The sequence below is a fragment of the Halichoerus grypus genome, chromosome 3, assembly GCF_964656455.1.
Source record: "Halichoerus grypus chromosome 3, mHalGry1.hap1.1, whole genome shotgun sequence".
In the NCBI taxonomy this organism is placed as follows: domain Eukaryota; kingdom Metazoa; phylum Chordata; class Mammalia; order Carnivora; family Phocidae; genus Halichoerus; species Halichoerus grypus.
In genome coordinates, this window is record NC_135714.1 from 150,352,152 (window position 1) to 150,377,556 (window position 25,405).

At 36.7% G+C, this 25,405-nt stretch overlaps 1 pseudogene; it reads left to right on the forward strand.

The window, feature by feature from the left end:
- Nucleotides 1-6,131, forward strand: part of LOC118550921 (FACT complex subunit SSRP1-like) — a 31,792-nt pseudogene extending 25,661 nt beyond the window's left edge.
- Nucleotides 6,132-25,405: the final 19,274 nt, after the last annotated feature.

The following is a 25,405-nucleotide window of genomic DNA, read 5'->3' on the forward strand; positions in this document are numbered from 1 at the left end:
AAAGAATCATATGATCATCTCAATAGACATAGAAAAATATTTAATAAATATTGATGAAAGAAACTGAAGGAGACACAAATAAATGGAAAGATATCCCATGCTCATACATTGGAAAAAGTAATATTGAATATTGCTAAAATGTCTATAGATTCAATGTAATCCCTATCAAGACTCCAATGGTATTTCTTACAGAAATAAAAAAAAATACTCCTAAAATTTATGTGGAACCACAGAAAACCCTGAATAACAAAAGAAGTCCTGAAGGAGAACAATGAAGGAGGCATCACACCTCCTGATTTCAAGCTATACTATAAAACTATAGTAATTAAAACAGTATGGTACTGGCATAAAAACAGACAAATAGATGAATAGGACAGAATCAAAAGCCCAGAAACAAATCCAAGCATTTACACTTTAACTAACATTTGATAAAAGAGCCAAGAATATTCAATGGAGAAAAAACAGTGTCTTTAATAAATGGTATTGGGAAAATTGGATAGTCACATGTAAAAGGATGAAAGTTGATCCTTATCTTACACCACTTACGAAAACTAGCTCAATTAGATTATTAAAGGCTTAAATGTAAGACCTGAAACCATAAAACTCCTAGAAGAAACCAAGAAAAAAAATCTTGACCTGGATCTTGGTAATAATTTTTTGGAAATCACACATAAAGCACAAGCAGCAAAATCAAAGTAAACAAGTGGGATCACATCAAACTAAAAAGCTTCTGCACAACAAAAGAAACCATCAACAACAGAGTGAAAAGACAACAAATGGAATGGGAAAAACATATTTGCAAATCATATATCTGATAAGGGGTTAATACCCAAAAAATACAAAGAACTCATACAACTATATAGCAAATTTGATAACAATAACAACAGTAATAATCCAATTCAAAAAGAGCAAAGGACCTGAATAGATATTTTTCCAAAGAAGATATGTGAATAGTCAACAGGTACATGAAAAGATATTCATCAGCACTAGTCATTATGGAAATGCAAATTAAAACCACAAGGAGATATCACCACCTGCCTGTTAGAATGGCCATCATCCAAAAGACAAGAGAGAACAAATGCTGGTGTGGTTGTGGAGAAAAGGAAACCCCTTTTGCATTTGTTGGTGGGATTGTAAATTGACACAGCCATGATGGAAAAACAGTATGGAGGATACTCAAAAAATTAAAAATAGATCTACCATATGATCCAGCAATTCCACTTCTAGGGATGTAAAGGAAACCAAAACACAAATTTGAAAAGATGTCTGAACCCCCATGTTCATAGCAGCATTATTTACAATAGCCAAGACATGGTACTAACTTAAGTGTCCATCAATGGACAAAGAACTTGTGTGTGTGTGTGTGTATATATATATATATATATATATATATACACACACACATACACACAATGGGATATTATTCAGCCATAAAAAATGAGAAAAATCCTACCATCTGCAACAACATGGATAGGCTTAAAGGCATTATGCTAAATGAAATAGGTCAAGGAAAGACAAACACTGTATGATCTCACTTACATGTGGAATCTAAAAACAAAACAAAATACAACAAAGCAAAAAACACCAAAGTCATAAAACAGACATCAGATTTGTGGTTACCAGAAGCAGGGGGTGGAGGGTGGAGAATCTGGAGGAATGTAGTGGAAATATACAAACTTCCAGTGATGAGACAAATAAGTACTAGGGATGTAATGTACAACATAATGACTAATAGAGCTGTATGATATATAGAAGAGTTGTTAATACAGTAGATTCTAAGGGTTCTCATCACAAGGAGAATTTCTTTTCTTTTTATTGTATCTATATGAAATGATGGATATTAACTAAACCTATTGTGTTAACCATTTCACAATATATATAAATCAAACCATCATGCTGTATACCTCAAACATATACAATGATGTTTGTCAGATTGTTTCTCAATTAAACTGTTAAAAATGCAGTTACTATTATTATTTTGAACAAACTGTTATCTGTTACATCAATTAAGAATATGAAAATTAAAAGTTTTAAACTTTATCTTTACTATTTCTTCTTCAGCGCTCTTCCCTTCTTTATGTAGATCTGAGTTTCTGACCTATATTATTTCCCTCCTCTGTAAAGAACTTCTTTTAACATTTCTTGCAATGCAACTCTACTGGCAACAAATTCCCTCAATTTTTGTTTGTGTGAGAAAGGCTTTAGTTCTCCCTTCCTTTTGAAGAATAATGTTTCAGGGTACAAAATTCTAGTTGGTGGTTTTTTTCTCTTGACACTAAATATTTCACTCCACTCTCTTCTCACTTGAATGGTTTTTAAGAAGGCAGATATAATTCTCATCTTTGTTCTTCTCTAGGTAGAGTGTGTCTTTGCCTTCTTCCAGAATTTTTTTCTTTATCTTTAATTTTCTATAGTTTAAAAAACTATATGCCTGGTGTAGGGTTTTTTTTGACATCTATCCTGCGTGATGTTCTCTGAATTTCTGGATCTATGGTTTGCTGTCTGACATTAACTTGGGGAAATTCTCAGTCATTACTGTTTCAAATATTTATTTGTTCCTTTCTATTTTTCTTCTCCTTTTGGAATCCCCATTACACATATGTCACACCTTTTATAGTTGTCCCTCAGTCTTTGATATTCTGTTCTCTTCCCTCCAGTCTTTGTCTCATTCCTTTTCAGTTTGGGAGGTTTCTATGGACATATCCTCAAGCTGAGAGATTCTTTCCTGTCTTTTCCTGTCTACTAATAAGTCTATTAAAAGCATTATTCATTTCTGTTACAGTAGGGTTTTTTTTTGTTTTTTGTTTTTGTTTTTTTTTTTATCTCTAGCATTTCTCTTTGGTTCTTTTTAGGATTTCCATCTCTCTAATTACAATTGCCATTTGTTCTTGTATGCTGTCTACTTCATCCATTAGAGCCCTCAGCATATGAATCATTGTTGTTTTAAATTCCTGGTATGATAAATCCAACATCCCTGCCATGTCTGGTTCTGACGCTTGTTCCATCTTTTCATATTGCGGGGGGGAGGGGTTCATTTTAGTATGCCATGTAATTTTTTCCTAATAGTCACACACTATGTACTTGGGTAAAAGGAACTGCTGCAAATACGTCTTTACTAATGTGGTGGTGAGATGTGGGGAAGAGAAAGTGTTCTATAGTCATATGATTAGGTCTCAGTCTTTTAATAAGCCTATATGCCTCTGGACTATGAAGTTCACAAGTGTTTCTTAGTTTTTTCCTCCCTCCTTTGGTGATAAAGGACATCTACAGTGGGTTGGAGATTTCCCTTCATCCACATGAAAGGTTAAAGTGATTGAGTTTGGTTTTTCCTTCCTCTAAGGCAGTTAGACTCCAATAATACGTGGTTCACATGACAATTTCCACACATGAGGTCTCTGCTCCAGTAGGCTGAGACTATGAATAGTCACCTGTCTCTCCAAACTTGAGGGCCTTGGTTTCCCTTATGTTCTCATTTCTCCTTTAGATCCTGGAAGAGTTGTTGATTTTTCTGTCTGTTCACCATCCTACTTGTTATTAAGATTAAGTGGCAACTTCCAAGCTCTTTATGTGTGGAACCAGAAACAGGAAGCCCCTAGTATTTTTTATGTGAGTGATAGGGTAAACATTGGTGTCATTTATAGAAACGATATTTATCATTAGTGAGGTATTGTTGATGTTTGTACAGACACAGCTGTGACATAAACCTATACATGGTCCATACCAAGCTGTACTATGAAAGGCCTACATTCCTTAATTCTTCCATTTATTACACAAATATTTACTAAGTGCAAAATGGGCTCTATGCTGTATTGAGAAAACAGTGGGGAACAATTAAAACAAATCTTTATTCTCATAGCGGAAACTCTGGAGTTCAAAGTATCTATCAGAAGGTGAAAGGCCCCATGAATGATAATTGGCTGAGGTTGAGCCACCCGGGTGCAATCTTTAAGAATAGCAAGACAGGCAAAATGGACAACATCCAGGCTGGAGTGCTAATGGAAGTCATCTAATGCAGTGTAGTTCTGGATCATAGACTTAAATTTCTCACAAAGAACAGCCATGTCTGCAAGTATGATGGCTTATGAGAATCCAGATTTAAGAAACTCTGATTCCTTTAAAACTCACTATTGCTTTGAGCTAATAGAGAAGGTCCTGCGTATGAAGGGCTAAAACTGAGGGACAGTGAAGTTTGGTGGACTGCTGTTTTCCTTTGACATTGGTAACCAGCTGCTTTTTTAAATACCCCTCAGCAACATGTCCCAGGGCACCACAGGCAAGAATGAGGTGACACCAAATTCCACCAGAATGTTGATTCCAAAGTCTCTCTCATGGAGGTGCACTTCTATGTGTCACTCTAGACGATGATGTGGACCTGGTTGAGGATTTGCCCAGTACCTGTTAAGATGTCCAAAATCCTGGAGGCCTGGAGATGCATTTTCCAGAAGCTGCAATGTCTGACTTCTTATGGTTTTGAGAACATTTGGATGTACCTCAACTTTCTGCACCTGCACAGCAAGACCTCTTTGACTGTAAGATACCCTATACCAAGATACTTAATCTCTTTTTGCTGCCCTACAAGGATCAGCACCAGATGTTCTTTGTGATCAGCTTGGATCTGCCCAACAGGCAGGACCAAACCTATTGCCACTTCCTGGTCCTCCTTTTCTCCAAGAACAAGGATGTTCTCTTTCTTTTTTTTTTTTTTTTAAGATTTATTAATTTATTTTTTGAGAGAAAGAGAGCCTCGAGAGTGCAAGTTGGGGGAGAGGCAGAGAGAGAGGGAGAGAGAGAATCCTTAAACAGACTCCCCACTGAGCACAGAGCCTGATATGGGGTTTGATCTCACAACCCTGAGATCATAACCTGAGCTGAAATCAAGAGTCCAATGCTTAACAGTCTTGGCCACCCAGGCTCCTCAAGGACATTTTCTTGACTCCTATGATGAATGAGGAAGAGATGGAGAAGCACTTTGACAGACAGATCACCAAGAATGTGCCAACATCCCTCCAAGAGATGGTTAATTGGGTCATGAAAACATTAATGAACCACAAGTTTACAGTTCCAGGCAACTTCCAAAGGCACTCAGGGGCCTGGTGCATCACCTGCTCCTATAAGGCAAGATCAAGACTACTGTATCTGCTGGAGTGAGGTTGTATCCAGGCTTACAAGCCACCTATGCACATCTGCTCTCACAAGATCTCCTTTGTCAACTGGACCTGTGACCTCACCTCTTGCTCCTTTAACTTGGATATTGAGACCAAGCAGGGCACTCAGTACACCGTCAGAAGCATCAAGAGGCAGATGTCTGGGAAACTGATTTTGTTAATGCAAAATGTTCAACATCAAAAATGAAATATTGAAAGAGAGGCTAAATCAAAGCTACAATATATAGGTCTCTAACTGTGACAAAGATGAGCGTGATGCCCACTTGGAGCTGATAAAGGATGCCTACTTAGAGAATGCCATCAACAACAGAGGTGACTCAGGAGAAGGAACCAATAAGGCATTCAACTCAAGTGAAGAGGAGGAAGAAATGGCAGAGATGTCTGATAGCAATGCCTCTGCCAGTTCCTCCAGTAATGAGGATGACAGTGACTGGAATGAAAAGAAGAGGAAATACCTCAAAAAGATCAAGGTTCATAAGGGTTGCAAGAAGCCTGTGGAGATGGAGAAGGGCAAAGACCTCTATGCCCTGAAGGGGCATATTTATGCACAGATGCCATGGCTCAATGCTGGCTGAGAAAAGACCATGTCAGAGCACCTTAGCATCAGTATTATGGATCTTTCCAAGAAGGCAAACAAGACCTGGAAGGGAATGTCCAGAGAGAAGAAAGAGGAATGACATTGCAAGGCTGAGGATACCAGGAAGGAATATGAAAAAGCCATGAAAGAATATAAAGGAGTCCATGGTGAATCTTCTAAGAGAGACAAGTCAAAGAAAAAGATGGGAAAAAAATCAATGCCTTCAAGGGGCTCATTATCCAAGTCATTCCCAAGGCACCTAAGTGAGGGCTTTAAGGAAATAGCCTGTGTCCTGTGATGACAACTTTTTAGGAAAGAACAAGAGAAAAAAAAAGAAGAAGAAGAAGAAGAAGAAGAGAAAGCAGGATAAGGACTCTAAAGAAGAGAAACTAGCCAGTACTTCCACAGCTAGGAGGACTTCCTGACAGGATCCTGTAAGCAGAGAGAGGAAAATGTTCCGTCCTCGCTCTTGTCCTGTCACACCTTAGTCTCCCCATCCACGTTTTGGTACCAGTTTCTCCTCATGTGAAATGTCATCCTTGGATTATGTGCCATCCAAACAAGTTCTTCTGATGATATGCCCTTCACTGGGGCAGCAAGAGAGGTGTCTTATCTGCACTTCACATCGATGACTCTTTATAACTCGGGGAGAGATTGGCGGGGGAGGCAGGTTAATGCAGGTTCAAAATCCTCCTAATTCCCCAACCTTAAGAATATGTTCAAGGTGCTGCAGCAGGAGTCACGTGATATCAGTCCTGTAGCTTCTAACTGGGGGCTATTTCTACTTTATTTTGTATTTCTGGTCTGTAAAAATCAGCATTTAATAAAGGGAAATGACTTTGGGGAAGAAGGAGAAGGAAGGGGTGAACAATTTTGCCAAATACTACCGGTTGGTAGAGAAAGGCAGATAATGGCAAATGAGGGTTAATTAATGATGACCTTGACAAAAACAGATTCGTGAGCTTTGAGGCAACACATCTAGGGATTTAATATCAGGCTCCACTACTTAATAGCTTGACTTTGGGCAAGAAACTGAAATCTTCCGAGCCTTAACATTTTCATCTTGGCAATCTGGTTATAGCGCCTACAGTCAAACTGGTCTGGTGACTAACAAAATAACATATGGGAATGCTCTCATGACTCAAAAAATAAACAGTCTTTCTTTTCGTTCCTCTTTTCCCAAGTCAAAAATCGAAAATATTGTAATTAACTAGTTTTGTTAAAGCCAACTAAGGTCCGTGTGTTGGAATTCAGAGAACAGATGCCTACATTTCTGAAGCTACTCTTCCACTCACAAATTTAAGACAGCAAAGTTTAAATTTTGTAACGGGAATAGTCATAAATTACTAAATGGCCACATAATAGCTAATAATTCTAATAAATGCTTTAAATTTCTATCACAAAGAAAATAAATAAAACATGTTTCTTACACTAAGAACTAATTTTTTTTTTTCTGAAATAAAAGCAAACTGAAAAAAGGGATCGTGACAATGGGAGTACTAATAAAATTAAAGGCATATTAACTTAAATTAAAATGGTAATGATGTCCCAGTAGGAATGAATAAATTCTTTTCAGACTGAGGAAACAATTTCATGTGGAATTTGCGGCAAAAGAAATGCTATCCTTGTAATGGAATCTATCATTTTGCAATTAATTAAACATTTTGTCTGGGTTAAGGCTTAATTACTGCACAGATATTCTTAAAGCAACATGAATTTCTGTCAAGACATTGAAACAGTTAAAACATTTCAGGAATGTTTGGAAAATACCTGGGAATTTCTGTAATACTTTCTTAATTGTAAGAATGAAATTGGAAGCAGTGAGTTTCTCTGAAATTTTCTAATTTTAATGTAGTCTGATATGTCGATCTTTTTTGAACAGTTAGTGCCTTTTGTGTCCTTTTTAAACTTTTAATGGGTTTTAAAGTTCATTTATTCATTCATTTATTCAACAACATTACCTCTATGCCCCTCTGGGTCAAAAGTAGGACACAAATATGAACAAGATAAATCACTTGAACACTTATGGAAGGGTGAGAGTCATGGAAAAGACACTTAGCATAGATAAATAAATATACATTAAAAACTCGTGTGATAAATGTTATAGCACAAACATATATGAAATGCCAGGGGAGCAAAAAAAGGGAGATTAATTCACACTGCTAGAGGACAGGGCTTATTTCAGAATTAAAAATCTATATATTTCCAATACATTTAAAGGCTGTGGAAATAGTGTGTTCAGTCTTATTCCTGGATTGACCCAACTTTATGTCTGGCTTTATTAGCTATATAAATTCAAGTAATTATTAACCAATCTGAGTTTCAGTTTACCCATCAATAAAATAAGCATGATAATTCCTGCCTGATGGGATGATTAAAAGTTTAATGAGACAATTTATCAAAGGATTGATCTATGATGGTCTCTCAATAAATGCTAATTCCCTTCACCTCTACTTTATTTTAAATTATTAAAGCCATCTCAGTTTAGGTGAATTATCAATTGATACCAGAAAGCTAAATAAATGTCCATAGTCCCTCCAAGATTTAAAACTGTAGTAGTTGAGAAAATGTTAGTGTATCAGAGAATTCGAGGGCTCCCCACTTAAATTTCTGTCTGCTTCCTCCTCAGTAATTAAAAAATACTACTAATAAAAAGTTGGGCATAGAGCCAGTGAGATTGAGGATTAAATTTCAATCTTCCTTACAGTCTATAGATGTGGTCACCTGCTAAAGTTCTGGTCAATGGCTGGTGAACAGAAGGGTTGTGGTGGGCAACCCTCAGACCCCTCCTTACTAAGGACCTCGTATTCTTGCCATTTCACCCAAATTTTAGAATTTATTGCAATAGAAATGTTTGTCCTCTTATGGCCATTATAATGTTTATAGAATATGTGGTGATCATTCCAACATTAGTAATTCTTTTTTTTTTCCTTTATCAATCTTTCCAGATGTTTATCTGTTTTATTTTCTTTTCAAAAAGAAATTATTTCATGGATTGCTGTTCTTTTGATTATTTTCTATCTTCAGCTTTATTTATGCTTAACTTGTTATTCTTTAAACAACCTCTGGAGATAGACACTTGAAATAATTTATTATTCGTCTTTTTTTCCAATATATAAATTGAGAGCTATAAATTTCTGTCTCAGTTCCCCACAAGGTATTCATATATCATATCTTCATTACTATTCAGTTTAAAATATTTTCTACTTTCCATTAGTTTTTTTTTTTTTTTTGGACTCATGTATTTTTTTAGAATTATATTGGGGATTATGTTAGAAATTTTTGCTTTGTGTGTTGTCAATGTGTATTAAGTACATGCAAATTTAAAATTCTTAAATCATCTTGCTGGACTGAACTTTCATCACTACACAATGTCCTTCTCTATCTCTAGTTATGTTTCTTGCCTGAAATCAAGGTTGGTATTAGTTTAGATGCACCAGCTGTCTTCTGGTTAGTTTGCACTGTGTGTGATTCTTCCTCCTTTTGTTTTCAATCCTTTATCATTTTTATATTCAAGGTATATCTCTTGTCAGTAGCATATAGGTGGCTTTTTAAAAGAATCTGATATACTTGTCTTTTAATGAGAGTATTATATTTAATACAAGTTCTGATATATTGAGATTTCAGTCAACTATCTTACCATTTGCTTTCTTTTTCGCCTGCCTTACATTCCATTTCCTCTTCTTTTTCTTTCTAGATGATTAATCAAATGTCTTATATTCTCTTAGGTCTCTGTTTCTTCTCAATGATAAATCACTCACTTTAGTGATTAGTTTGGAGATTATAGCATGCCTTTTTGACTTATTAATATCTGATATAAATTAATAACTTCACCACCCTCCAGATACTGCCAACACCTCAGAATAGTATAACTCCAATTACCCATCTTTCTTATGTAATTATTAATATGTATCTTAATTTTACATATGCCTGAAATCCAAAAGACAATTCTTACAATTTTCATTTAGAGATACTAAGGTATTTACCGTTTATTGTGCTTTTTCCCCCATCATGTAGTTGCATGCATCTTTCAGCATCATTTCATTCTACCTGAAGAAATCCTCTCAAATCGTTGCTGCTTTGGTAGCTTACCAGTACCTACAAACAATTATTTTCACATTTTGCCCAGATTTTCTATTTATTCTTGGTAAGTGTATTGGCCTGAAATTAGGTAGTCTGTTATTGCTGGGAGCAAAAAGTCTTCTTGGATATCTCCATCTCAGACCTCTCTTCCAGATTCTCTCTCCACATTCATATATTCAAATGCCTACTCAACATCTCCACACAGGTGTCTACCAGCTCAAACCTTGGCCTTCCCCTGACACTCCCACCCCATCCCAACAAACCCTCACTTAATCTACAGCATTCCTGTCTTATTGATAATATTGCCAGCCTTTTATTTGGTCAACCTCAAGTCTTTGGAATCATTTTTCATTCCTCTTTTTTCCCAAAGACCTCATAGTCAATCTTTCAGAAATTACGTTGGTTCTATCCTCAAGATTTATCCAGAAACCTACTATTTCCATCTGTACTGTTACAACTCTAACGTGAACCACTATTATATCTCACCTGGATTATTACAAAAATCTCCTATTGGTCTTTCTGAGTCTATCACTGACCCTCAACAATCTGTCCTCAACAGTGCAGCTATAATAATCCTTTTGATAGTTAAATCAGATAATGTCGCTTCTCAGCTCATATCTTTCATTTAAATAATCAAAGATCTTACTATAATTTGCAAGGTCCTATTTGATTGTCCTCTCCTTGCCTATCTGACCTCATCTACCATTTTCACTGTACTCCATCACACTGGCCTCTTTGTTGTTTCCAAAACATGGAAGGTATTCTCATACCTCAAAGTTCCCACTCTAGTCCTTTCTTCTTCCTACAGAGCTCTTCCTTTATATATTCTATTGGCTAATGTTCACCCTTTCAGATCATTTCTCAAATCCCACCTTTTCAATGAAATAAGGCCTGCCATGACCAATGTATTTAAAACAGCAACTTGCCTGACTTCTGAATGGTCATCTTAACCCTCCTTATTCTGCTCTATAGTTTTTCTTTTTTTCCGTTGAATTCTTTAATCTTTTAACATAATATATGGATTTGCTTATTTTATGTTTATCTTTATTTATCTTCAACGCTAGCATAAATGTTCCAAAAAGAAAGGAGTCTGTATTTTTCATTGATGTATCCCAAACAGAACAATGCCTGGCATATAACAAGCTCTCTATACATATTGGTTGAATGATAAGTGAGTGAATGAATACATACCTTCCCCTGTCTACATATATTCATTCAGAACATAGGTGAGATATTTGCCTATCTTGAACCGTGAGAATATATACAATATCTTCGTGTGTTAGTGTCCTGTGCCAGATGCAACAAATGACCATAAACTTAGTAATTAAAGCAAGAGAAATTTATTCTTTCACAGTTCTGGATGTCAAAAGCCCAAACTCAGTATAACTGGGCCCAAGTCAGAGTGTTTGAAGCCATGCTCCTTCCAGAGGCTCTAGGGGAGAATCTATTCCTTGAATTCAAATTTTAGAATGGAGTTCCTAGACTTATGGCCACAATACTCTAATCTCTAAGACCAGAATCTTCAGGTCTCTCTCTGCTCTGTTTTTGCATCACCTTCCCCTCTGTATGTGTGTCAAATTTCCCTCTGCCTCCTCCACTTATAAGGACACATGTGATGGCATTTAGGACCCACATGAATCCCCCAACATGTCTGTCCATCTCAAAGTCCTTAGCCTATTCACATTTGCAAAGATTCTTTTCCCAAATAAGGTAACATTTAAGGTTTCAGGTTTTAGGACGTGATATTTTGGGGGCCATTATCAGCCTACTACTCCTAGGGATGGTAGTGTAGTGAGGATATTTTCCTTAGAACTTCATGGAGCAGAGTTGTCCTATTAACCCCAGAATCCTTACTTTGGGTTATTAGGTTAAAGAGAAAGAAACATATTTTAAGCCACTGCTATTTTGGCCCTTGTTAAGTTCAACCGAATCGAATCCTAACTGATAAAATCTGGTGAATCATTGTTAATATTTTTTAATTGAAATATCGCATTTACCTAAGGTGAAGTAGCACAGACTAATCCTAAGGTCATGTTTCTTTAATTTAGATTGGAATTATATTGACTCTGGGCAACACTGGTTATTTCATATTGATCAGAAACCCTGATATGAAATTTAAGAAAATGTTACACCTCAATAATGAAGTACAGTATAATTAAAAAAAAACTTGAAATGCCTAGAGCATTACTATAAAAAGTAATATAAAGAAGTCTTACTTTAGAATGGTTTAGAACTACTGCTCTATATGAAAGCACATTAAACAGCTGAACAGTTATCTTCTTTACCCACTACATTTTCTCAAGAAGCCTAATAAGGAGCAAATTACAACAGTCTAGACTGAGTCATGAAGACATGAATGTTCAAAGAAAAGTATGTTCCAAACAAATACCATATTTGGTAAGTGCCAGTAAATGGTGACTGAAAAGCATGTTTTTTAAATTAAAAAAACTGTCTCTTTAGCCTAATTGTAAAAGCTGATTTTTATTTTGACATGTTTGTCAAACAATACATTAAGAAAATATTGGGCAATTCTAATTCTGCAAAAATAATCCCCAACAATCTTTCACCAGATATCCTCCAGGGAAAGGTATTATTGAGGATTATAAGCCAAAAATGCTTTAAGAGATTAGCCCTGTAAAAGACTGTTCAGCAGGCTGTGGAATTCTAGTGGACATCTGTGTTTGGTCATGTTTGGTCATTGCCCACATGTCCTATTAGTAATTAACACTGTTGAGGAAAACATCTCAGGCCAAAATCAACTTCATTACCTGACAGAGTTATGTACTAAATGTTATCATTTTATAATTAAACTACATTGGTTCCCAACTGCTGCCCAAATAATCATATAGACCATTCATTTCATCAAGATACCCCAAATTTTATGTTGTGGCTTTTTCTATAAATCATCATCAGTTGGCTTATTCAGTAATTAATGAATTCATTAAGTACTTAAATCAGTAATTAACCCCAATCCACTCAGCTGCCCAAGCCCAAACCCATTTTTCCAGTTTTCCTTTCCACATCCAGTGAGAGAGTAAATCCCACCTATTTAATATCTTCATCCTTGTATCCCCCCATTACAACCACTCAGGTGAAGTCTAGAACTATTATTTCCCAACCAGCTTGCATTAAGCTCCTAAATGATCTCCACACATCTATCAAGGCCTTTCTAACACATTCTTCTCCAGAGGTACCTCTAAAAAGTTAAATACATCCTTCTGCTGAAGACCATTTGGTGACTCACCAGATTCTCTAACATAAAACAGTGGAGCCATTAAGAACTTGGGCCCTGGATCCAAACAATGTGGATTCAAATCCTGGCTCTACCACTACTAGCTCTGTGATTCTAGGAAGCTACTTCATGTCTCTGGTCCCCAATTTCACATCCTGCAAAATAATGAATATAATAGTACTGTCGCATTAGCATGTTTGTAGGGATGAAAAGAAATGATGCTTGTAAAGTCCTTAGTCCAATGGCTGGTACACAGTAAACTCTCCATAAAAATAAGCTGCTAGGTCTCTAGACTTGTGTTCTCTACAGTTATAAGGAAGTGCTGGTAATTCTCTGAAGGTATTATTCTGTCTCTTGTTTCTGCCCTTTATACATGCTGCTTCCTTTTACTGGAATCCAGAGTCCTTTCCCTACAACCTCAATACCACTTTCCCTAATTTATTTCCACTTTTATCCTTAAAAATTAGTGAGATTGGGGGCACCTGCGTGGGTCAGTGGGTTAAGCATGTGACTCTTGATTTCGGCTCAGGTCATGATCTCAGGGTCTTGGAATGGAGGCCCACATCAGGCTCCGAGCTCGGCAGGGAGTCTGCTTGTCCCTCTGCTCCTCCCCCAACTCATGCACACACGCGCACTCTCTTTCTCTCTCAAAATAAATAAATAAAATCTTTTTAAAAAAATTAGTGAGATTGAACATCCTTCTGGAAGCTTTTCCTCACCCACACCCACCCTGGTCTAGGCTGAGTCTGTCTATGTACTCACAAAGTAGTTCATACTGTAGGACCTGATGTGCCATATCACAATTGCTTGTCTAGTTGTCTATATCCCCACAGGGATTATAAGAACCACAGCTATTCCTCTCTGTATCCCAGTTGCTTAATATGGGACCCGTATAATCAAGTCTTATGGCATAGTGACCGACGAAAGATACTAAGTGAAGAAAAGTGGCAGAAATAAGGGTTCTATAAAGTTGGATGAACCTGAGGGTAAAGAAGTCATCAAAAGGATTCCAGATTGTCCAGTGGATAATCATATGCAAATACTTAAGACTGGATTTTTTTCACAGAATAAATTCCAGACTAATCAGATCCAAGGTAGGATATGAAGCCATACAAGTAATAGAAAAACACATGGGTAAACTACTTTATAGCCTAAGAAGCGACAAAAGGGAAAGAATGATAATTTTGAAAACACACACAGGTGTTGCATGACAAAAATAAAAACATAAACAATTAAAAACCATAATATGTTTTTAAAAATCCTACTTATATCATAGGCAAAGATTTATTATTCCTAAGATGTGTTTTAAAAATTGATAAGTAAATGGGGCACCTGGATGGCTCAGTCGGTTACTCATCTGCCTTCAGCTCAGGTCATGATCCCAGGGTCCTGGGATCGAGCCCCACATCAGGTTCCCTGCTCAGCGTGGAGCCTGCTTCTCCCTCTCCCTCTGCCTACCACTCTGCCTACTTGTGCTCTCTCTCTCTGTCAAATAAATAAAATTAAAATTAAATAAAATAACTGATAAGTAAAATGAAAGAATAGAACATTTTTCCTGTCTGAAGGATTTTCAGATGAACGGATATGATGTTTAAGGCTTGATTTTTAAAAATTTAAAAAAAAATTTTCCCACAAAAATTGGGGGATAAATAAGATTGGCAAAATGGTATTGAAGCTATGTAATGGATACACAGAGATTCATTCTACTGGTCTCCCTATTTTTTGTGTGTAAAAATTTCCACAGTAAAAAAGCTTTTTGAAGTGCTTGGGAGAAAGAAAATTTACACATTTGAAAGTTTAGGCTAATTGAACTCCAGTGTTTATCAATGTTCTAATTTCTAAGAAGAGTCTTTATCAGTGTTCTAATCTTCACTTTGGATTGAAATTACTAGTTTCTATAAAAGGCTGGGAATTTTATCTAGAATGTTTTGTTTCATGAAGGGCTAGCTGTATTTGGGCAGATGTCTTCTGAGTTAGACAACGAGCTTCCTAAATCTCGGTCTGTGTTAGATGTATCAGAATGGTTCTCAACCCTTTCACTCATATCAAGCTGGACTTTTTGGCAGTCATCTAAACCAAGACCTTTGTAGACCTTGGCAGGCCAGGCCCACACATTTGAGCTTCCGTAGAGCCAATGCTGTTTCCTGGATGGGGACTCAGTGGTGGGTTTCAAATCTTTTGCTAGAATGGCAATAAAATGTCTTCAAAGGCTTAGAGGTTTATTTAAAACCTCTAATTAAAAAAAAAAAAGTAACTTGCCAAAGAAAAATATAAAATGATTAACAAATGACCCTACATTTTGTGTAGATATATATAAATATATAATTAAATATATGTATCTATTCGTTATCTTTTCATCTCCTTTCTCCGCAACTGTTAATTGAAGCTGTCTGACCATTTCTCTCCCTCTTATTGTTGCTCAATAAAGTCCGCTCTGCACTTGACAGCAAAATTAATTTCTAAGAACTTTATCACTGTACTCTCTTTTTGAAACACTTTTAATAGCTTCTCAATGTCTGTAGATTAAAATTCACACTCAGAAATTCATGGCCGTCCACTCCAGGCAAACTTACCTTATCAACCTCTGGGCCTTTTCATCCAACGAGCCTTGTGGCACATCTTAGATTATTACGTTCTTGTTTATTTTTATGATTTTATTCTTTCTATTCCCACCTGGACACTACACTTCTTAAACAGTAGAAACCACATCTTTTTTTTTTTTTTTTTTAAGATTTATTTATTTATTTTAGAGAGAGAGAAAGCTGAGCAGAGGGAGGGGCAGAGGAAGAGATAGAATCCTAAGCAGGCTCCCTGCTGAGGGTGGAGGCCCCCGTCTGGGCTCAATACCAGGACCTGAGATCATGACCTGACTGAGCTCAGGCACCCCTAGAAACCACATCTTAAAGTTGTTTTGCTCTCTGGAATTCTTAACGCAGTGTTATAATATGTAGTAAACAATTAATTAGATTTTAAAAAGGCTTGCTCATTTGATTCAGCTTACTACTTTGCTTTATTCAGGTGCCAAAGATAAGGAAACTAAAAAGAATCTGTTAGGTTTCTTCTAGGTTTCTACATTCAGCCTCCCACATGTCTGAGACTAAAGATGGAAATGTAATTCAAAGGAGCCCCTATGTTTGTAAATGCATTTTAAAATCTCTGCCCGGCACTGAGCACATTGCCACTCACTTTCAGAAAAGTTACAGTTTCTTATTGACGTAATTTCTTTGAGAAGTCTAAAAAATTATTTTCATTGATTTTACAAAGAAACAAGTCTAACAATTGTTTTTCAGATGAGTCATAAGTTCGCGATGGTACACAATGTCTTGGAATTTACAGATATATGAAAGAAAATGTTTCCATGAAGTTGTAATTGCTCATTTCTCTTGTAACATCAGAAGTGACCTTTGCTAAAAAGGTATAATCAAATTTGGGAAGTTAAGCTTTCACTCAAAATAGCAAGACCCCTGCATTTTTCTCTTAAAATTTTGCAAAGTTTCTCATAATAATGATTATACCCTAAAAACTGAAATCACTTTAAAAAATAAGCTTAGGGTATGTATCTGAATCTATCAATCTATCTGTGTATCTATACATGCATCTACTCTCTCCCTTTCCCTACCCACCCACCTCTCACCTAGGCTCACCTAAGGAAAATATAACACTGTGAATAAAAGTGTTGCTCAATGTGAACTGCAAAGCAAAATTAAGCATGAAGATACTCTGATGCTTATCATCTAATATCTGCACTCAGTCAAACACACAACAATAAAAACTAAATTCTAGGGGCACCTCGGTGGTTCAGTGGGCTAATCATCCTTTCGGCTCAGGTCATGATCTCAGGGTCCGGAGATGGAGCCCCACTTCGGCTCTTTGCTCAGTGCTCAGTGCAGTCTGCTTAAGATTCTCTCTCTGCCCTTCCCCCTGCCCTCACTCTCTCTCTCTCTCTTAAATAAACAAATCTTTTAAAAAAACACCCTAAATTCTTTATCATAAACAAACAAACCTGCTCTAAGCATGATCTGTTAATACCTGGGGGTTTTATTTTCTTAAACATTAAACTATATCCTGTTAATGACTACATTTATGGAGAGAAAGACACCACTTTGCTTCTTTAAGTGTACCAAACTCCACATACCGTTACCTAAATGGGCACTTGCTGATTTTTCCCCAGGGTCGTTCAAGAGGGCAGAGTCACTACAAGACATTATCGCTAATTTGCTGCTAGTGAATGTGTGGTACAAACCAGAATTTTAGTTTGACCCTTGATTTTATAATTTAATACCAATATTACTTACATTATTAGTTTTACTGGTAAATCAGGAGCAAGTGGTTGGAGTCCAGCTGTGACCCCAGGGCAAGAACTTTTTGCCGCTGTCACCTTGTGACAGTTTGGGCTGTTAATTATCTCAATCGAACTAGCACACAAGCACCTCTCTGTCTGCCACCTGGCCGACTCACCTTCAGAAACCAGCAGCTTGTGAAGATTTAAAACCTGTAAAAAGGGCTGCTATGTAAACAGTTTATTGTATAATATTTGATGACCACAGTAGACCCGCATCAGTAATCAAAAGTACGGTCTGCTCTTGTGCCTTCACAGGTTAGCAAAGAAGAAAGTTAACAAAGAGAGCTCTCGGTTTGATCTTTTTTATCCCGCAGAATGAAACTAGGGATTTCGGCTCTGGACGCATTATGTCGGTGCTGCGGAGGAGAGTCAGTCACTGAGCTCAACTGAAATCAATGCGAAACTGAAGAAAAAGGCAAGCAAGCAGTTGTGTTTCCTTTGCAGAAATCACAATAAGGTGGAAGAGCTGAAAGCTCTCTTCTGGATAAGGACGCTGTGTGCACATTTCACCCTGAAATGCAGCCAGTGCCCATGACGCATGTGTGTAAATTACGTGCTTGCAGTATGACCTACCCCAGTGCGCCTGCTACTCTATTCTGACCCAAACGCCCTTCCTTACCTTCAATGACATTTAAAATACATTTTTCAGAACCATGCTCCAACTTCTGAGATTCTATCTTACATTTCGCAATCTCCCTTCCAAACTCCATAGAAAAATGTCTGGATATTAATTTGATTAGACTATCAAATGATATGTCAAAATGCTTAATGAGCTTTAATTCTAAAGATTCTATTTGAACATTAGAATTCAGAGACATCTGGCTTTTGTTGATTTACTGGCTCGTTTCATAAGCCAAGTGGCTGAAGTTCAAATCATGATCAAAGTCTAAATTTTTTATTTGCTTTGAAGAAATAAGAAGAGGGGTACCTGGGTGGCTCAGTCAGTTAAGCGTCCAACTCTTGATCTCAGCTCAGGTCTTGATCTCGGAGTAGTGAGTTCAAGCCCCTCATTGGGCTCTATGCCCAGAATGGAGCCTACTAAATACATACATACATACATACATACATACATACATAAAGGAATAAGAAAACGTGTAATACGCTGTGATAAAATAACCAATTCTCAGAAAAGAAATAAAGCTAAATTAGAATATATCTGCCTTTGATTCATTTCTCTGACGCATTTCTTCATATATCTTTCCAGAAGAAAATAGAGAAATAGTAACCTTCTCAATATCTTCCTTGGAACCTCTTTTCATATAAATTGTCAGACCTATTTAGAATTAACTATTTTTCTTCAGGTGTGTACACACACACACACACACACACACACACACACCATCCAAACATCCTGCAGGTAAGAATTACAAAGGTATCTGTATTACAAAAAGACCTGAAAACCCCATGTCTGAGTAAGAGTAGTCCCTACAGGTTTGTAATCGGTCTTGCCTTCCAGAGAAGCAAAACTTTCCTCTGCTTCTCTCCCTCATTCTTTTCAACCTCTCTGCAGCATCTTCGGTTATTGATAATAGTCAATAATATTGATAGCTAACTACATGCCACACGAAGTAAGAAGCACTTGAAGTGTATTATTTCTCATTCATTCTTTGCAACAGCCTTACAAGTCATAAGATTGCCTTCACTGTCCAGGTAAAAGTGGTATAACTTGCTCAGTCTTGCAACGAACAAATGTTAAAGCAGAGATTCAGTAGGAAGTCCTTCTGACTCCTGACTGTAGCCTCTTCTGGGCTCTGCTATACGGTAGCCTCCCACTCAGCAGCATTTCCGGGAAATGCTTTCTTGAAAGACAATCACATCTCTGGGCTTTCTCGTCTCTCCTCCCTCTTCCGCCAGAGCTTCACCAGCTTTCTCTTTTTTTCTCTACATACGTGGAGTATTGCCTCCATTCCCCGGGGCTTCTTCCCATCTACAGTTCTCATTTATTTCAGCAGCTTTGGCTTCTACTACTACGCATGTGGCTCCACCATCTTCATCAATTTTCTGGAGTTCCAGAACCCGCTCTTTGGCGGTGGTTATGCTCCTCTTTGCAACCAACCTGCCCTTTCACTTGTAATTGTGTCTAACATTACTTGTCCACCCAAACTCAGGATTACCCATCATCTCTTCATTTACCACCGATCTGAGTGAAAAAGATCTTAAGAATCCTACTTTTGAAAGAAAAAAATCTTTTTTTTCTTACACTCGCAGCACGGCCAAGTTTGAGTCCCCATTATTACTTGCTGAAGTAGTATTTCAGCAGCCTCCTAGTGCTTTCATTGCCTCTCATCTCCACATTCTCTAATCAGTCCCACATGGTGCCACCAGAAACATCTTTTTAATCACAGAATCATTCTTAGAACTCCCCTTTTCAAAGACCTTCAATAACTTCTCAATATACACAGACTAATATCCAAGCTCCTCTGTTCAGTAAACCCTGTGGCTTAGTTCTGGCTTATCTTAATCCAGCTTAACTTCTACTTCAATACCCCAAGATATATACTCTGCCATTCCGCAACCGTGCCCTGCCCTTGTCTCCTCCTGATTACGTTTGTGCTGGCCGTTCTTTGTGGGCTGCTGCTTCTTCTTTCATCTTAACCCCTCTTGATCCACCTATGAAATTCCTCATGGTCCCGCTATGATCCCCACTAAATGATTCATCTACCTCTTCATTTATTCAAGAAATATTTATTGAATATTTACCCTGTGCCTAATAAGAAATATTTACTGAATATCTGCCATATGCTCAGATCCAGAATCTTAAAAATAAAAGGCAGTTTCCCTTTTCTCAAGGAGTCTATAACAGTCTAATGGGGAAGACAAACAAGTAAATAAGCAACTGAAATGACATACAGTTTTCATGAAAGACACAAACTACCAAATCTCACTCAATTAAAAAATAACCGTAAAAGTACCACGGTTATTTAAAGAAGAAGGAGGACGAGCAGGAAGGAGGGAGGGAGGAAGAAGAATACGAAGAAGAAGAGGAAGAAGAAGAAGTAGAAAGGAAGAAGAAGAATGATTCACTAGTAATTCTACTAAACATTTAAGGAAGAAATGATACTAATTATTCACAAACTCTTCCAGGAAATAAAGATTCCACCATTACATGACAGTTATGCAAACTAACAACCTAATGTCTTAATACAGCAGAAGACAAATCATTTGCAGTTTAAGGGAGACATCCACTAATATTAAAACCAGATTAAAACCCTACGAAAAAGAAAACTAGAGACCAATGTCTTTCATTAATATAGATTGTCTTTGATTTCTGTGGTTTTGCTATCTTTATAAGGCCTCATGTTCTTCCACTGCATTCTCTGCATGTAGCTGCAAGACAAGCAGAAATAGAGAGTGTGGGGATCACAAGATTGTTACCAGGCACCAGGTCTCAAAGTATAGATTGCTTCCGCTTGCATCTTTTGACCAAAACTCAGTATCCTGGCCCCATCTATAGGCAGGGAAGGCTGGGAGATGTACTTACGCTGTGTACTAAGGAAGAAAAGGCAACAAATGAGCACATACAATTGTCTCTGACACAGTGACCCTGAAAACAACATACACTTCATCATTTTCCTTTGGTATTCACATGGATTTTAGTTGCCTCAAAGTTTTTGGAACAAAGTGAAGTATAAATTAATTGATTATACTTTTCTTACCATTAAATCATAACTAATTTAATAACAGAGATGTTTTCTATGCCGAAAACTTTCCATTGTACCTATTATAATTATGGAAGGAGCACATTAAACTTCTACTGTGATAATTGAAAAATGCTAAAGAAATGATTCAGCAAATTAAATGAAACTCAGGATCTTTCCATGTCTGCATCCATGTGTATAAATGAAATGAAATTATAGATATCTGCATCCATGTTTCTAAATAAATTCAAACAAAAAATGCCTGCAGTATGGTACAGGCTATCATGTTTTGTTTTTTTTTTAATTTCTACTTCTTACCTAGGACGAAAGAAGTACAGCTATTCTTTGGCTTACGATGGGATTATATCCTGATAAACCCGTCAGAAGTTCAAAATAATCATTAGTCCAAAATACATTTAAGACACCTAACCTATCAAGCATCATTAACTTGGCTTAGCCTACTTTAGATGTGCTCAGAACACTGACCTTAGCCCACAGTTGGGCAAAACCATCTACCAAAGCCTATTTAATATTAAAGTACTGAGTATATCATGTAATTGATTGAATACTGTACTGAAAGTGAAAAACGGAATGATTGTATGGGTCCAGAATGGTTGTGAATGGATCCGTTGTTGACCCTCGAGATCGTGTGGCTGATGGGGAGCCCTGGCTCGCTGCCACTGCCCCGCGTCACGCAAGAAGATGGCCCCACATATCACTAAACCAGGAAGAGATCAAAATTCAAATTCCAAAGTATTTTTTTACTGAACGCTATCACTTTCTCACCATCGTAAACTTAAAAAATCGTAAGTCTAATCACAAGTCAGAGACCATCTGTGCGTATTAACTATCTCATTATATCATGGAGTGGTGGAAAGAGAAGTGGATTATGAAGTAGGAATCCCAGGTTCTAGCTCTGGCTCCATTAATATCTGTGGTCTTAACAAGCCAGCTTAACTCTCTGGATCTTGTCAGTAAAGTGAAAGATGTGAATGTGATGATCTCCAAAGCGCTTTCCATTTCTAGTGTTTTGAGAGTCTTTACAAAGCCCTAAACACAAGCTTGCTCACTCCCTTTGGAGTTGAAGGGGCTTATCATTCAAGGACTGAGTGTTTTGGTGGCAGAACCTCAACTGGAATGAAAAGAGAGAGAGGAAGGGAGACAGAGAGAAACCAGATTGAACCAAAATACCTCTTTACCTTAGGAACTTGTAATGTACAGTTAATTCTATCTAGGGAAAATAGTAATTATTTGTATTCTTCCCATAAGAGGTTGGTTATTTGGGGCTCAGTAAGTCAGTAGTCATTGCCATAGATGATAACCTTATCCACCTGCACCTATGGATTGTGGAAGGTTCTAACAATCCAATAGCTAAGACTATCAAATGAATATTAAAAATATTGAAATTTCCTGGTTTGCATTTAATTAATTTCTAAGGAGGAACCACAAATAAGATGATTTAGGCCTCAGAAGAGACCACATGAAATAGAAATAACACAGAAACAGAAGCTTGAAAATCTGTATTCTATTTTCTACTGTGCTCCAAATTATTTTCATGATGTTGGCAAGTCACTTAAGATCTTTAGACACCAGTTTCTTTATTAAAGAAAGAAGTGTTTGGGTTTGTGGGATGTTAGGATGCCTGGCAATCATGAGATTCCTTTAATATATGAGAAATAAGATCCAAATTGAGAAATACAAATAATCATATAATACAAAAAGCCTATCTCAGATAAATCCAGTAGAAAGACTCATAAGCAACATTTCCCTCAAGAACTGGCATTCTGGCTTATGTTGGACCTGCCACCATTGTTGTGAGAGAAAACAAAAGGACAAGTTTCATCTTCTGTTTAGAAGATAAAAGGATGAGTTAAGTTCCTATGTCACAAGTCTCAAAACCAGCAAGGTCTAAAGGTAAAATAAGTAAAAAAAATAAGCAAACATGAAACTTAGGTCAATGGAAAGGTGAACAATTTTTCACATTTTTCTTTTCACTATTATCAATGAAGTGAGAGAGAAACAAATGCTTCTGTGGAGAAATTGATTTCAGTTTCAAGCCTCAACTTAAAACCTGCTAACCTTCATATAATAGGTTTTTTCTAAAGAAAGTATGAAGAGAATATATACTGAAGAATGATTCAAAATAAACTGAAATATATTTTCTAGCAAAAATTAATACTGCTTTTAGAACTTCAGATGCAAGAAAAATTTTAAAAAGAGAGATTTTATTCTCAGAAATAGTCTCATAGCAGGAAATTTTTCTAGAGCCACATTAGAGTATCTTCTGAATTTTATTGTAGTAAATTAATTTCTCTTTAACTTCATTTTGCTGTTGGATGTCACATACCAAACATCTTACTAGTCAAGGTGGTTCAATTGTTTAATTATAGTACTTTTCATTCTTTTGATAATTGCTTTAGACTATCTCTTTAGAACTGTGGGATAACTTAGATTTTTATCCTTGAGAGAACAATTCTGCTGTTAGGAAAACAAAGACTGTTGTTTAACTACTCAGGTCTTAGGACAATCATAAGAATTTAGATTCATAAAACCAAATAAATAAATGTGGTTTTTGCCTTACTGACCACATGATGAGCACCAAGCTGCTTTTGCTTTAAACAAATATGGACTGTCGTTTTAAATTTATTCCCATTGTATAACATAACAAAACATTTCACAAATAGCCAGGAAGGAAATCAGACTCATGAGGATTCTCAAGATAGTTATTATAAGTGCTTGTGCACACACACACACACACACAGCTTGTCTTAGAAATGAAAAACATGGCCTAATAATTTCTGCAAAAAATACCTTATTAACCCTTGGACAAATAAGCATGGGAACATGTAGGAGCTGAAATCTTGAACAGGATGGGCCCTTTAAACCATCCATCATTCTCATATTAGAAACAACTCCTGCTTTTTTCATAGGTTGCTTACAGTGTTTAAAGTGATAGAGGTTCTGAGTACACAAACAAGTTAGAAAGATTTCAAAAATAATTACTCAGATGTCATTTTACAATTCCCTTCGTAGTAAATATCTTAAAATTATGCCTTGCTTTCTCTGTTTTTTTGTACATTCCCATATATTCTTGTTTCTCTGAATCATCAATACCTCTGTTCTCAATTAAATGAATGAAAATTTTAAATACAAAAAAAAAGAGAGAGAGAGAGAAGCTAGGAGATTAGAGAGAAGAAATGAAAGAAAAAGATAAAAATTTAACATTTTGAAAATAATGAGAAAACATCTCTTCTAGATTCTACCACTCAAGACTTTCAAAATTGACAGTTGGAGACTAAAGCTTCTAAGGATTGAGTAGTATTTTGAAAACTTCACATACTATTTGTTTATTTCTTTGTTTGAGAGAGAGAGAACAAACATGGGAGGAGGGAGAGCAGAGGGAGGGGGAAAGAGAGAATTTTAAGCAGTCTCCATGCCCAGCATGGAGCCAGATACGGCGCTCCATCTTACAACCCTGAGATCATGACCTGAGCCGAAATCAAGAGTCGGACGCTTAACGGACTGAGCCGCCCAGGTACCCCTTTCACGTTCTCTTTAATTCACTAACTATATCCAGAGGGAAACAAAACTCAACAGGAATTTTAAAGCTCTCTTGGATGTCATAGACACCCCACACACTGCTCTCATTCTGGGAGGAAGTTTGCCAAAGATTAGCAGGATGAGATGTTTATCCATTCTGGGCAAATCATCCATTAACATTTAGAAGACTTTTAAATATGCCATGATAGCCTTTGTAGGCTTTTCTTCCACTACCTGTATTAATACTCTAGCTGGCAGTGGCGGGGAAGGACAATCCTCAGCCCTGTAGAGGCAGACAATAACCTTACAACTGAGAGAGAATAAACTGGCATCTGGATAAGGCTTGCATGTGCCTCTTGTCAGTAGTGTTCTGGTGCATGTTTAACAACAGGCTCTCTAGAAGAAAAAAAAGTGTATGTGCGTGTTTATTGTTTATGATAAATTTTATTGATATAAAGACTGTATAGCATACAAATTACAAATAGTAATAACGTTTCAAAGCTTTTTTTTTTCTCCAAATTTCACATAGCTGATTGATGCTCACAGTAGGCTTATGTCAACTTTGTCAAAATCTTAAATCCACAATTGATCTCTGGTTACAACTGATGAATGAATATAGTTCCAACATGAACATTGGTTAATATTTTTTATTTGCCTTAACACAAAAGATAAAGGTAAAAACCCTGAAGAAATAATTTGGAAGTTCACTCATTACCAATAACATGGGTATTTCCTTTGCTGCATCTCATAATCATTTGCAAATACCAGAAGAATGTGTCATCAAATTTTGCACTATGCACAATATAACAACTACAGATATTATGCACT